The sequence below is a fragment of the Furipterus horrens genome, unplaced genomic scaffold, assembly GCF_987537825.1.
Source record: "Furipterus horrens unplaced genomic scaffold, mFurHor1.1.pri manual_scaffold_1, whole genome shotgun sequence".
NCBI classification, from domain to species: domain Eukaryota; kingdom Metazoa; phylum Chordata; class Mammalia; order Chiroptera; family Furipteridae; genus Furipterus; species Furipterus horrens.
Genome location: NW_028327171.1, coordinates 53,439,350 through 53,453,326, shown reverse-complemented (window position 1 = coordinate 53,453,326; position 13,977 = coordinate 53,439,350).

Genomic DNA, 13,977 nt, shown 5'->3' with positions numbered 1-13,977 from the left:
GACTGGACAGTGTTGGACGGTTTTGTTTGTTTGTTTGTTTTCATGTGATGGGGAAGAGATAGTCAGCACTTTCTGAGGAAGAGTATTTCCCCAGGAAGGCGTCACAGCTTAGCCCTGTAGCATAGAGGGAAAGCACTGGGCCAGATTGAAGCACTGACTGTATCACTAGCCAGTTCTGAACTTCGACTTACCTATCCTTTCACTTCAGGGAGCCTCCATGCTTTTTTTAACCTGTAGACTGAGAACACAACACCAGGCTGTGGGAGACTAAGTGAAAGACTCGGTATTGGCAGATGAGGGCAGCTGGTGAGCCTGGTTCCTCAGGATGCACCATTGAAAGCACTCAGATGGAGCCATGCCCAGGGGATGGACACACAGGCAATCACCTGGCCTTGTACAGCAATTGCCACTGCTGACTCAGCAGTGCTGTGCCTCCATTTGCTTCTTGCTGTTCCAGAAAAGTATACTCATACATTTAGAAAGACTCCAACCATGGCCTTAGAAAAAACACCAATCCCAGATGTAAAAGACAGTTCCTTCCATGTAACCTTGGTTGTTTTGGTTATTGAACTATTTCTTCTTTGCATAAAGAATGCATAAGAAAATGTGAGTGCAGTTTTCTCCCTCTGCACACTTGCTTTCCATTAAGTGGATCTTTTGTGCTGAGACAAATTTGCCACCCCACCAAACCAGATAATGCTGCTGGCAGAAGGGTGTGCGTGGTCTGGTGTTAATGCAAGAATGAGAAGACCCCTGTGGCATGGCACTGTTGTAGGAGGTCACACCATACATAGAATTTTCTTTTCCTCCCTCCCTCCCTTCCTTCCTTCCTTCTTTCCTCCTTTTCTCCTTTCTTCCTTTTTACTTTTTGTAAATCTAAGGTGTCAGAAAAGGCTTGACTCCGTAGACAATATGTATTTTTCAGAAAGTCTCCACTTTATACATTTTCCCCAGATAATATAGATTGCTGAAAGTATTGAAAGAATAAAGACTTTCGTTTTGAAATCCATAAGATGTGCAAGAAGGATTCATTGCAGAAGCATCAATCGATCTTTAAAAAAAAAAACAAGGCTTCAGCAACTCCCTCGATATGGGTGTTAGCATTTTTTGATTTTATAAGATGAGACTTAGAGACGTTAAGCAACTTTATCAAGGTCAATAGCTAGTAAAGCAACAGCACCAGAACTTGGACCCAGTTCTGCTGATGCCTAAGTGCATACTCCATCTCTACCATTTGGCTAGTCTAATTGGTTATAGTTCTTAATTATGTGAAATCAGAAAGTCCAGAGTGGATCCATGATGCAAGCCCTGCAGGGGATAGTACACAATGGTGGGAGCCCGGGCCAGGAGGGTCAGCAATTCTTAGATGGAGAGAATCCTTAATGGAGGCCACATTGACTATTTACCTGAAAAAATGGCAAAAAGGGAAATTGGACACATTGATACAGAAAGACAAAGAAGGTTGGTAGACAAATGAAGGAGATTCCTTTTTCTCAAAGATGTCAGGAGCTCTGTGTGGGTCTGATTCAGAGTAATTGTGAAAGGCTGTGAAGTTTCTAGGACTTCAGAGGAAGAACAGTGTTCTCCAGGAAGATGGAAGTGAACAAGGTAAAGTTCTACCAAGATGTAGAAATAAGGACCCAAGAGCCAGGGGCCAAGTTTCAGACATGGTGGGCTTGAACAAGAAGAAGACACTCAGTGGATTGATGGGAATGGATGCTCATTGGTTTCACTTGGCATCTTCTCTCACGAGGAGGGTGATGCATTGTTCTCATTAGTTGAGCTCCCCATCATCACTGCAAATAGTGGTCTCAAGAACTTGGACAAGGGGAAGGAGTGCTTTCTGATTCAGAGGCGTAGATTCTCTACAATAGTGGCTTTTATACTTTTTCAGATAATGACTCATAATGAGGACTTACTTTTTCTATCATAAGCTGGTGACACATACATATATATGAAACCAAAGCAACATTTCGTAACACAATACTTACCCTTGCTATGCAAGATACATTCTGGTGCTTTCTATTATCTTCGGTTTCATTTAAGCAAAAGTGCTGGCACTTCTCGCCAAATTGATGTATCAATCCATTAAAGGGTTATGACTTATTGAGTGAAAAATCACAGTTGTGAATTACATCATGTATCAACAAAACAGATTATCCACAGAAGTCATTATTTGGGCCCTTAGTAGCCACAATCAACATCGTGGAAGTTGCATATAGAATTTTTTACAAAGAAAAGAGATAGAGGGGGAAATAGAGAGAGAGAGAGAGAGAGAGAGAGAGAGAGAGATGTTTTAATTCTGGTTAATCTTTGCCCTTAGAGCCTACAAATAGCTTCCACTGTGGCAGGTTTGGAATTGTCCAGGATGTAACTAACTCCGTAAGGCCAGGATTGGAAGCCTGTGCTGAGTATGCACAGGAGTTTCTTGAGTACCATTTAATTTCAGTCTTGCTGCGCCTGAGATAGGTCGTCATCCCCCACAAGCTTCCCAGGACCCCTTGGCTGTGCATACAAAGAGAACCAGGCTTCTCTTGTTTGGGCCTTTGCTCCTTCCTATTTGATTGAATTTGAAGAGGAACTGTTTGCCTTGAGCCGCACATCCTGAATCATAAGCAGGATGCTGCTGGCACAGAAAACCTGCTCCCACCCTTGCCTGAAATAACTGAACAGGGAAGTAGAGTTCCTCCCCTTCCCAAACTTAAAGAAAGAGGCTCATAATTTACGGTGTGTTGGCAATATATCAAAAGTCAATTCAGTCACTTACAGTAAAATTGAGGAGGGCAGAACAATGAATATAAAGTGAGATTCCAGCACCTCATTAAAGGAACGAATTGTTGAGTTGACATCAGAATAAAGATGCTTATGTATTCATTAGCCAGAGTCCAGCAGCCTTCAGAGATGCTTCCTCATCTGTAGGATATGAAGAAGGCACAAGACCACATACTCCACCTTTTCAGTTCTTCAACAAGTATGCATTGCTCAAAGTATCTATCACGGATGGTGCTACTAGGCTATGTTAGAGTCCTAGGGCTACTGTAACAAGTAGAGACTTAAAACAAGAGGAAATTGTGGAGGCCAGAAGTCTGAAATCAAGGTGTTGGCAGGGCCTTGATCCCTCAGAATTCCCTAAAGGAAAATCCTTCCTGCCTCTTCCAGCTTCTGGTGGCCCCAGGCATTCATTCCTTGGCGTGTGGCTGCACCACTCTACTCTCGGCCTCTGGCTTTACATGGGCTTCTTCTTCCTGAGTGTCTCTCCTCTGTGTGTCTCTTATAAGGGTACTTGTCATTGGATTCAGGGCCTATCTGGATAATCCAGGCTGACCTTATCTAGAGATTCTTAATGTAATTACATTTGCAAAGACCCTTTTCCCAAATAAAGCCACATTCATAGGTACTGGGGTTAGGAGTTGGACATATCGTTTTGGGGCCACCATTCAATCTATGATATAGATACAAAGTTGGAAAGGACAAGGTTGTTGTTCCCAAGGAGCTCAGGCTAGTAGGGGAGACAAATCATTAAATCATGATGTCAAAGAATAACCACAAACAGAGCTGCATTCCTAGTGCTGAAGGGACCTTACAAGAGTTTATATTGGGAGTCTATGTGGAGGTGATGGTGGAGCAGGCATGGGGCATACTTTTGAAACCCCCAGACTCTACAATTTTCTAGCATCTAGAAATTACTAAAGAAAGCCATCAGGTTGAAAAAGACAAGTCCAGTTTGAATAGAGAAAATTAATACTGTCCCAGTCAGGTCTGTTAGGTCTGGCTGAGTTCAGCCAACTCTGTTGATTGTCTCCAGGTTTGGAGGAGTTGGCAGGAAAACAAGGGAAAGCTGAAGCCTTGAGTTGGTTGAGATTTTTAATGGCTATATTGCTGGCAGGTGAGGAGCTGGACACCATGACATTGGTCATTGGCGTTCTCTGTGGTGGAGAATGGAGAAGAGGAGCATTTGCATCTGTTGCCTGTCCCAGGCCAGAGCATATGTGCCCCTGAGAGGGACACCACAGGCCAAGGCAGCTGCTCCAAGACCTTGGGTCAATGCTTTCTGTGGGCTGGTGTGGCAGGGAAGGAAGTTATTACCCAAACATGCTAGAGGGACAAGGTAGAGACATTTTTGCTCACTTCTCTTTTGGGGACAGTCTTCTTACGGGTGTAATAGAACATGTCCTGTAGCTCTTTACACTCTCCGAGGACTTCACCTTCTTCACGATTATTTATTATATTATCAAGGTTCTTGATAATAGATATTCCAGAATTGTTAATATTCTTGGATATAATATGATTGTTATTATGAAAAAGAACATCTTTATATTTAAGGAGCACACTGAAGTATTTATGAGCTATCTGATAGAGTGTTTACGATTTTCACTGTCTCAGTGAAGATGTAGCTAACTAAACCTAATATCACAAAAATGTTAAGAATTGCTAAGTCTATGTGGAGGGTATATGGGTGTTGATTGTTCTATTCTTTCAGTTTTTCTCTGTGCTTGAAATTATTCATAATTAAAAACTTGGGGAAGATTGAGAGAAGAAAATTCTTGAAGCAGTTTCTTGACCCATGTTTCATGGATTCAGTGGGCAGAGATGGATGGGTGTCAGGGACCAGAAGTGTCTAAATTTATCTGTGAACTTTTGTGGTGTGTGTTTCTATCATCATAGTGGGGGGGGGGGTTATTGTTTGAGGATCTTCTTTGATCCTCAAATAGGTCCATGACCGCCTTCCTCAAAGTTAAACACCATTGCTTAAAACTAGAGATATATTTACATCCATTACACCTTTTGTAAATGGATATGAACAGCCAATCAGAGTGCACTGCTGAAAACCTGAGCTACTTTATAAATATAAATTATATACTACTCTCCCTTGACAGTCATTAACTCATTTCTTAATTTATTTTTTCTGAGTTAGTTCTTTTTAGTATAATTTAGTGTTTTAGTATAATTCTTAGACTTTTTCACAGGTTTAAAATATTGGTTACTAACATGAACAAATTTGTTTTCCTCTGCACTAATTTATAACTGAAATTATAATTTTGGTTATCTTTCTAGACTGTAAAAATAACAAAGACTCCCTATATACAACTTATAAATACATAAATGTATAAAGAAAGAAATAAAATTATCATTAACCTATGCTCCAGAGGTAGCCACTAGTAATATTTCGATGTATTCCTTGCTTTTGGTGTGTATGCATCTATGTATATGCATACATATGAAACAAAATTGAAAAACACTGAATGTGCAGGTTTATGCTATGAAAAAAGAACATTTCAAACTTCTTTACCTTTTAATGCCAACCCAGTTTTTATGAAGAAGCATTTGAATGGATTTCTCCAGTCTTTGTATAATGTTAGCTACAGTTGTTCAAGTCACATTTTTAGGTTGTAGTGAAGACATCTTTTCCCTTGAAACCTCTTAAGTGCTTAGAACCCTGAGTGATATTATGTGTGTTAAGTATGTAGAGTTACAATTTATTTTTTCCTATTGAGTTGCCTCACAGAGGTGGGTTAAAAAACAAAATTAAGTCCATCCTGATTATTGAGGATGGAACCAGGCCACAGCTAATGCCAAAATGTAGAAAATCTGGGTGGTTGAGATTGGAGGGTTGCAGGGGGGGGGGGACTAAATAAAATGCTTATTTATGCCTGGCTTGTTTTTACAGTTTGTTATTTGGTGAAATCAGAATGGTGCAAAGGAAACATGCTATGGCTGCCTGCCAGAGCCCACTTCCAGAGCGGGAGGTTGCCTGGCCTTCTGATATACAGAGACATCATGGGAGCAGAGGAGAAAGCAAAGTCGGGGCCTTCAGAGACTGGCAGTGTGACACTTGCCCTCTGACTTTCAGTGGCACTTGGTGAGACCCTAATCACATTTCGATTTGAACCAGTTACTTGTTTGCTTATGTTAATATATATAAAGCCCCAGTAAAGTGTCTTGCACTTAATAGGCACAAAACAAATACTAATTCCTTCCTGTCATATAAGACAATGAATTCTTGGGAGGCATCTGCATTGTTCTGAGCAGCAAGTAAAAGCATGGGGCTTGGATCCAGACAAACCAATTTAGGGTCTTGAGTTTGCCTCTTGTTAGCATTATAACCTTGGAAACTTGTGTGATGTCTCTGAACCCATTTTTCTTACATGTGAAATGGGGATCGTGATAGTTCCCATCTCGTGGGATATTAGAAGGATCAAGTAAAAACATTCTTGTAAAAATGGATAACCCTGATCAAGGGCTGACTGCATTTTGAGCACTATTTTAAGTGCCTGAGGTATAATCACCTTAAGCTAGGTGCTAGCATCCCCATTTTGCAGATAAGAAAACTAAGGCAACAGAGAAGTTCAGTAACATTCCTGAGGTCACACAGCTATTAAACAGGTGAACTGGGATTTGACCTAAGGAAACTTAGTTCTCTCTCTGGTATCTCAGCCTCCTACTTTGTACCTTGCCTATGGCTATCCCTCATCACATGTTTGTGTAACTACACGTCCGGTAAATGCTTGCTGAATAACGTCTATAGGAATGTCTTTCCATGCTGCTAATCAGAAGAGCACTAAATGTATTCCTGTTGTGGATGAGAAAGTGCTCTGGTTTAGAAAAGAGACACACATATATAAGTCTGGTGTTCAATCCTTTGAAATAGTAGCCTCACATTTGAATAACCTCATGAAAGAAGGGCTGGTCTGGTGAAGATTTCTGCCTTTCTCTGTTCCAATCAGCTGCTGAGCTGGGCTGCTGCCAGATTGATGACTCTTCTCTCAAATGCAAGGGGTGAAGCATGAGGGTGTTACCAGGAACTGTGAGACCTGGATGGGCTTGCAGGGCTGGGCACCCAGCCGAGTCACACCCCTGGGGTGGGCGCTTGCCAGCTTCAGGGCTAAGCTATTGCCCCTGAGAGCTGGGCAGGGCAGGCAGTTCTTTGCTTGCTGATTCTCTCGTCTCCCTGGGCAACAGCCTGGAGCAGACTGTGGTCACCGTGGGAATGCTCCTCCTGAGTCAGCAGGGCCTGCAGTGCCCCAGGGTGTGGCTGGCTGTGTGTTCCTTTGGGCCCTGCACAGATGCCTTTTATCTCTAAGGATGTTACTACGCCATCATGGGTTCGAGGCTGGACCTGCAGGATGGAAGTTGCTTGTTTTGAGCCCTAGTAACTCCCCAGAAAGTATCAAGTCTTAGCACTTTTCTTTGGGCTGCCGCTGTAGTCATAAAGTGTTTAAGATGGGAACATTTTAAGACGTTTAGTGTATCAGTGCATGACCATCACAAAGAGACTAGAGACGTTGGTTCTGGAATCAACTCTTTCTCTGATTTGTTGTATAAATGTAAAAGAGCAATTCCTTTCCTTGAGGCCTCAGTTTCCTCATCTAGAAAATTAAAATAACTCCTGTCCTACCTATCTCACTGGATTATGCTGAGAACTGAATGAGATAATGAATGAAAGAACTGCCAATAAAGAGTAAGGTGTTGCCCAAAAGCAAGGAGCCATTTATTTTCATGGGGTTGGGTCTTCCTGCTGGCCGCTCTTCTGTTTGAAGAGTCTCTGGCCACAGCCAGCCTTGAAGGGCTGGGTTTTTATTTTATTCAGAGAGATGGCTGGACTCCTGACCTGACATACCACCAAGGATCTCTAAGAGGAAGGAAGGTCTCAGGGAGCCAGTGTTGGAGGCCACAGGACCCAGGCTCCCCTGCCTGGTCTGAGAGGCTCCCTCCATTCACAACTTCAGCAGATGGGGCTTTCATTTTATTAAGGGGGAAAGGAAGTTTGCTTACTCAGTACCTCTCACTCTTCCGTGGTACTCCTTGGGAACTCTTCTATTTTAGGGGCACATACTGGGGGTGTGGGGCAAACTCAGAGTGAAGATTTCCTTGGGAGGGTGAACAATTATACTTATAGAGAACTGAAGAGGGGGGAGATGCCCCAACTAGGTTAAATTACAGCACAGTAAGGACCCAAGTGGGGGTGGGGGCGGAGAAGGTGATGCTTGTCCAAGGGCGGCTGTGCTGGTGCTTATACCCTCACCACAAACTTTTGGCAGGAACAACACAAACTTTTCAGCTGATTTGTTTTGGGGGGAGGGGGCGATTCTTGTTTTTATGCATGTAGATATGGCTATTGCTGCACCAGAATAGTCTACTGATGGCTGCACAATGGTAGACAAGAGTGAGGTCTGGCCTCCAGGAATTCTACAATCAGTTCCAACCAGGGCATGACCCCGGGACATTGAAAAGGAGAGTGACAGACTGGAACTCAAGTCACAGAAAGTAAAGTGATGTTTAGTTCAGATATTAGACTTAACTTCATACACTTAAGGACCCATCATGAGGAAGAGTGGCTCCCAACTTTCCTCTTCTTCTCCTACTCTGCAGGGGGAGAATTTGGACTACTAGGAGAAAGAACTTTCTGTAAGCCAACATACCCGAAAGTGTTGAAGCAGAAACCAGCCGACCACACGAAGAGCCCATGTGGAGGGGATTCAGAGACAGAGCAGGTTGACCTAGGTGCTCTCCCTGCAAGTCCTCGAGGCTGTGACATGCAGGAATGATTCTGCAGTTCCTATCCTGGCCTGCACATGCTCAGCAGCAGCACTCCTGGAGTGCCCCCAGGATGAAACACCCATTAGGACTATTGTCTGGATCCTTCTCCATAGAGTAAGTCTCTAAGTTGCGAAGTTCTACTTCCCTCTGGTTTTGCTGGGAGGTGAAGATGGCCCGCGTTTGGCATTCAGGTTTCTGACAGCCCCCTATTCCAGGATCCCTTGCCCTTCTTTATTCTCAATGAGTTGCTCTTAACCTAAGACTTTCAGTGGATTTGTTCATAACAATTACTCTGTGCCTTGGGAAGCATGTGGAATGTTTTAGAGATATTTTTACAGAGTCTTGGGCCATACATTGATGGCTGGAAATTAACCAGAGAACTATTGAAAGGCTGGCTGGCTTACTCAGCTTACAGCTTGAGGGTGAGTCATGGCCTCCTCCTTCTTCTGTATTCTAGGTTTTGGGCCATTAGGACTTCTCGGACTGGACACTTCCCCTCTGACTTCAGGGTTACTGTGGTTTTTATTTTAAAGGATTGTATTTATTAATTTTTAGAGAGAGGAGATGGGAGAAAGAGAAGGAGAGAAACATCAGTATGTGGTTGTCTCTCACGCACCCCCAACTGGGGACCTGGCCTGCAACCCAGGCATGTGCCCCGATTGGGAATGGAACTGGCTAAGGGCTGAAGAAAATTATTTGAATCTTGATTATGATTCTACCAAATTCTGTTTGCAGCTTCATGAGCCCATGTTAACTGGGCATTGATATTAATTCCTAATGCTGTTTTATTATTTCCTAATGAGAAAAGCAAGGGACTATGAGGAAAGTGGTATGTTTAGGAATCAAAGAGCAGCTGAATAGTGGATGTAGTGGAGGGGAAGAGGAGATGATGGGGAGTCATCTCAGAGCACTGCGAAGGGCTGTGGCACCATGTGATGATGGCAGTCATTGATCTCCACCTCCCATCAAGATGACCTTTCTGTAGGAAGGTTATGTCCACCAGCTGTCTCTTGAGATGCTTTGACAGACCTGTGCGAATTTTTGTGTTTCCAGCTGCAGAATGGAGGACCAACAGGGAAAGCAGACCCCAGCCACAGGAGATGCTCTTAGAGGACTTTGTGATAATCCAGGTGAGAACTGTCCAGTGTCTATGAAACTGACAACCTCTCTCTCATCGACTGAGCTGGGGATAAAAAACTTTCCCCTTTAGTTCTTCTGACTGGTTGAATAATTCAAAGGACATACAGCAGACTAATAGGAGAAAATCAAATTTTAATACATGCACACAGGGACTTCACATAAGCATGAAAATTCCAAAGACAGTGAGGCAAAAGAAGGTATATATGTCACTTTGGACTAAGGAGGGGGAAGCAGGCAATTCATAGGTAGAAGAGAAAGAGCAAACATTTGGTAAACAAATTCTTGCAGGGCCACCCAGAAACAATGGGACACAAAAGGGAATGTAGCAAGATTTTTGCCTGGATCCTCCCCGTCTGCCACACTTTATTTATATGTGCTAAGGTGAATATACTATGGTAAATATGTTAAGGTTCCCTTCCTGAAGCAGGTGTTTTGATCTGAATCTCTTTAAGAAGGTAAGGGGGAGGTAAAAAATAAACCAACAGACAAAAACCAAAACCAAAACCCTCTTCCTAAGTTTGTTGAGTTTTAATTGTTTTTAGACTCGAAATACTCTGCATGCCAGGGTGTCACATTCCAGGGAGACTCACACCCGACACCCATAATTGCTTGTCTATAGTGCTCTGCCACACCCAGCAACAAGTGCTGCGCCTGTGCCCAGGAGGCCTCTGGTTGGACTCCCAGCCTCTGCAGTCACCCATCACCTCCCTTACCAGAACTCATCCTGTCATTTAGAGTGGCACTAACTGAGGCCACACCCCCCACACCCTCTCAGGCACTCCTCCAGGACACACATGCCAGAGACACGCAGGATGGAGGAGGTTTAGCCTCAGGCCCCCTGCGGAGGAAATGCTTACAGGAAAACAGAGGTTCTGTGTCTCAGCTGAGTTTGGGTCAGGCTCATCCTTTCCTTAACATCAAGTGTGCTCCTTGTTTGAGAAAATGGATTAATGCGGGCTCAGGAGGCCTACCTATATTCCTGTGAACTCAAAGGCTTCCTGCTCATGGCATGGGTTGGCTTCAGACAGGTCTCTGCAGGCAATTTGGCTGCGCCCGGGTAGGTTCTTGTATTACCTCACCCAGCTGAACATTTGCTGGCGTCCTCCCCAGGAGCACTGGAGATCTTGGACACTCTGCCAGCTTCCGTCTCCCGGAGAAGAAGGCCTGTAATTCCAGCCTCCCCTCTATACTTTGCCTCCAAACATTTAGAGTAGGGTTAGCCTGAATGTTCTAGGTGTTCGGCAGGTAAGGAATCTCATGATGGTCACAAACCTTTGGGAAAGCTAAGGAGTTTAATTTCCTGTGGGCCTTCTCAAGTTCTAATTTGCTAATAGATATAGTGAATCTCCCGGGGAGGGGGGCGGGGTGGGGAGAATAAGAACAGTCGATTTCCCACACTTGGTTGACTACAGTGCATCCTCATCCTCGCTCTTTGCCACTGTAGAAGTTTTCACCAGGGTGAAGATGCTCAACTGGGGCCCCAGCCTTATCTGGAGCAGATTCTCAGGGCAGCTAAATGTAATCTCCTAGACTTTGGGGGGGTTTATAGGGCCAGCCATTCCCTGTTTGCCTAGGGTAGTCCTGACTTCCATGGTTGTCCTATTAGCATTCTAATAGCCTCGATTTGAGGTATAAATTATGCGTCCACTGCAGAGCAGAGCCTTTGGGCATTTGGGAGCACACAGGGCAGCTCACTGTTAGGCTCGCTTCTGCCCAGAGCAGTCTGATGTCATCCTTTGACTCACCACTTGCTCTCTGACAACCTCTGATATTTGCCAGTGGGTCCCGAATTCTTTTCCCTTTATTCAGCCACTAGAGTCAGCCTGATGAAATGTCTCCCCTTCTCTAAAGTGACGCTGCCAGAGAGTTGACAGAAAATCAGTGTCCCTATGACATGCAGACCTTGTGTGTTAGGTGTCCCTTCACAATGTGTGCCTTCGGTGGTGGCCTTTTTGGACCTCCTCAGCTCCTGGGCTTTGTGGGCTCTGCTGGGCTCTGCTGGACTCCGCTCCGGCGGGGCCGTTGCTGCATTGTTTGTCTGTATCATTCTTTCTCCTCCTCGTTTCCTCTCCTTTTATTTCTGCTACCAAAACAAGTACCTTCCTGAAGTCAGATACCTTGGAAGAATTTGTGTTAAAAAATGTTAAGAACTCGTTCTCATTTAGGGGGCTGAGAGAATTCAAAGGAGAAAAGGCCAAGTGGGCAAGGCAGCAACCAAGTAGCTATGATTAACTAGGGACATCACAGAATTTATTGAAAAAAATAAAAGAATTCAAAATTTTCTCGATTCTTTTGAAGGGGCAATAAATGGCCTAGAGGTTTTGATTTTAACATTTGCTCCCCCCCCCCTTTTTTTTTTGGTTACTTTGGTTGGCAAATCAGTTTTCGAAATGTCAGGTGTTTGGCTTTCCTAAGTTCTTTAGCTGGAGACTCATAATGGAAAGATGAGGATTCATGGAAGAGATGATTTCCTTTTTAATTTGACAACGTAAGCAGAGACAAGCATCTTTAATATTTTCAAAAGCCTTCAAAAATATCAGTAGTTAGAAACACAAAAGGAAACTAGTGATCAAGTGTTTGGGGTCTCTTTTTGATTAGGGGGCGCTTTCAGATTTAAATTCTACATACATGAGTTTCACCTGGTTGTAAGTGCCCTAAATAATAGGGTTCCCTCAGTTTCTTCATGGATATTTTGCCTACTGTTCCTAAAGGTGTGTGGGACAAGAAAAAAAATAACTATTTTGTTTTTAAATTTAATTCTTTAAAAGTTGCTCAAGTTAATAGATCTTAAAAATTAACTGATCTTTTTCTTGCTAGCCATGATGGCATTTTTCTCTCTGCCCTCCCTCAACCGCATTGCTTTGCTTTGCCTTCTTTTGAGCATGTGAAGTCTTTTTCCTCAAATGCTTCAACCCCATTATGTAAATCCTGACTGAAAAATTTAAAAGAAATATCTGTACCTATACAGTAAAAGCAAATCTTGATTCTACAAGCTCCACCATATTTTGTTGACTTTGGTTTTAAGAGAGAAAGCCATTTAATTTTTTACAAATTCACCTTTTCTTTTTTCCTTCCCTGCTCCCCTTTCCCACCCCTGGAGTGTCTCCTAGGACCAGGAAGTTTATATGTAAACAGAACCTGTAAACAGAAGCCATAAACAGAAGCTGTAATCAGACCCCTGACCTCCTCTGGGCTTTCAACTCAGTGTTTCCACAGAGGGATTAACCCCAAATACAAACTTGCTTTCAGAGGCAAAATTGTTCCCATGGCGGGCATCAGCAAAGGGTTTTCTTCTCTTTAGGCTTTCACATTCACCCTGCAAATAAGGTCTTCTCAAAGGGAGGCTTAAAGGCAGCCACTGGAAAGAAAATTGCCAGGCAGGCTGGAGCCAGGAAGGATCCTAAGAATTCTCTGGGCTCTCAAGCGCCTTAGTCTGTCCTCTGCCCTCTGAGTGGTCACAACCCCCCAGATCCACCAGCGCCATGGGAAAGGGCCAGGTTGCTTGGTCTAATAATAATACATTGCTCTGCGTGTGTGTGTTTGCACACGTGCCCCGCCTTTGGATTTACGCACAGGGAAACCTGTGGCCACAGAGTTGGGGCATGTCAGGGACACTGGCAGGGAGGGGGCTGTGGGGGTAGGTGGGCAGTAGGATTTTTTCTTAGGGGACAAGAGCAATAGCACTATCATGTTGTACAGAAGCACAGCTGTGTGCTTACATGGGGAATGTTTGCAAGTTGTTTCATTTTATTCTTCACTGCAGGTCTTAGAACGTCCACTCAGGAGGCAATGCTTTGAACCAGACATCAAGCTCTGGGCCAAATTCCAAGGCAGCTCTAAAAACAGTCAGAGCTACTCCTGTCCCCTTCTTGCTGGGCAGAAGGGATGTAAAAGCGGGTTCTCACTTCTGCGTGGCCTCGCCCCCAAGTCGGTTCCCCATGTGGTCCAAGTAGCCCTGTTCTAGCCAAGACACAGACAAGACAGGCGTGTTTCCTATGTCAGAAAAACTCTCCACCCAGACCCTCAGCAATGCCTCACCAGAGGGACAAAGTATCTTTATTTTAAAGGCTCCATGTAGCATGTCCAGAAATTTCTCATGTTATTAAGAAGGGGGTGGGGGTGGGGAAAGGGCCCAGTGAGGCTACTTACTCAATAGCTCCTAACAGCTGTGGAAAGTTTGATGCAGCAGGAGCACCCAGACAGAAAATTAAAAAACTAATAAAGTCCTCAGTGTGGGGGCGCTGGCATCAGGACAGCTTTACTTCTCCAGACACCTAATAAAGAGACATTCCCGGACAC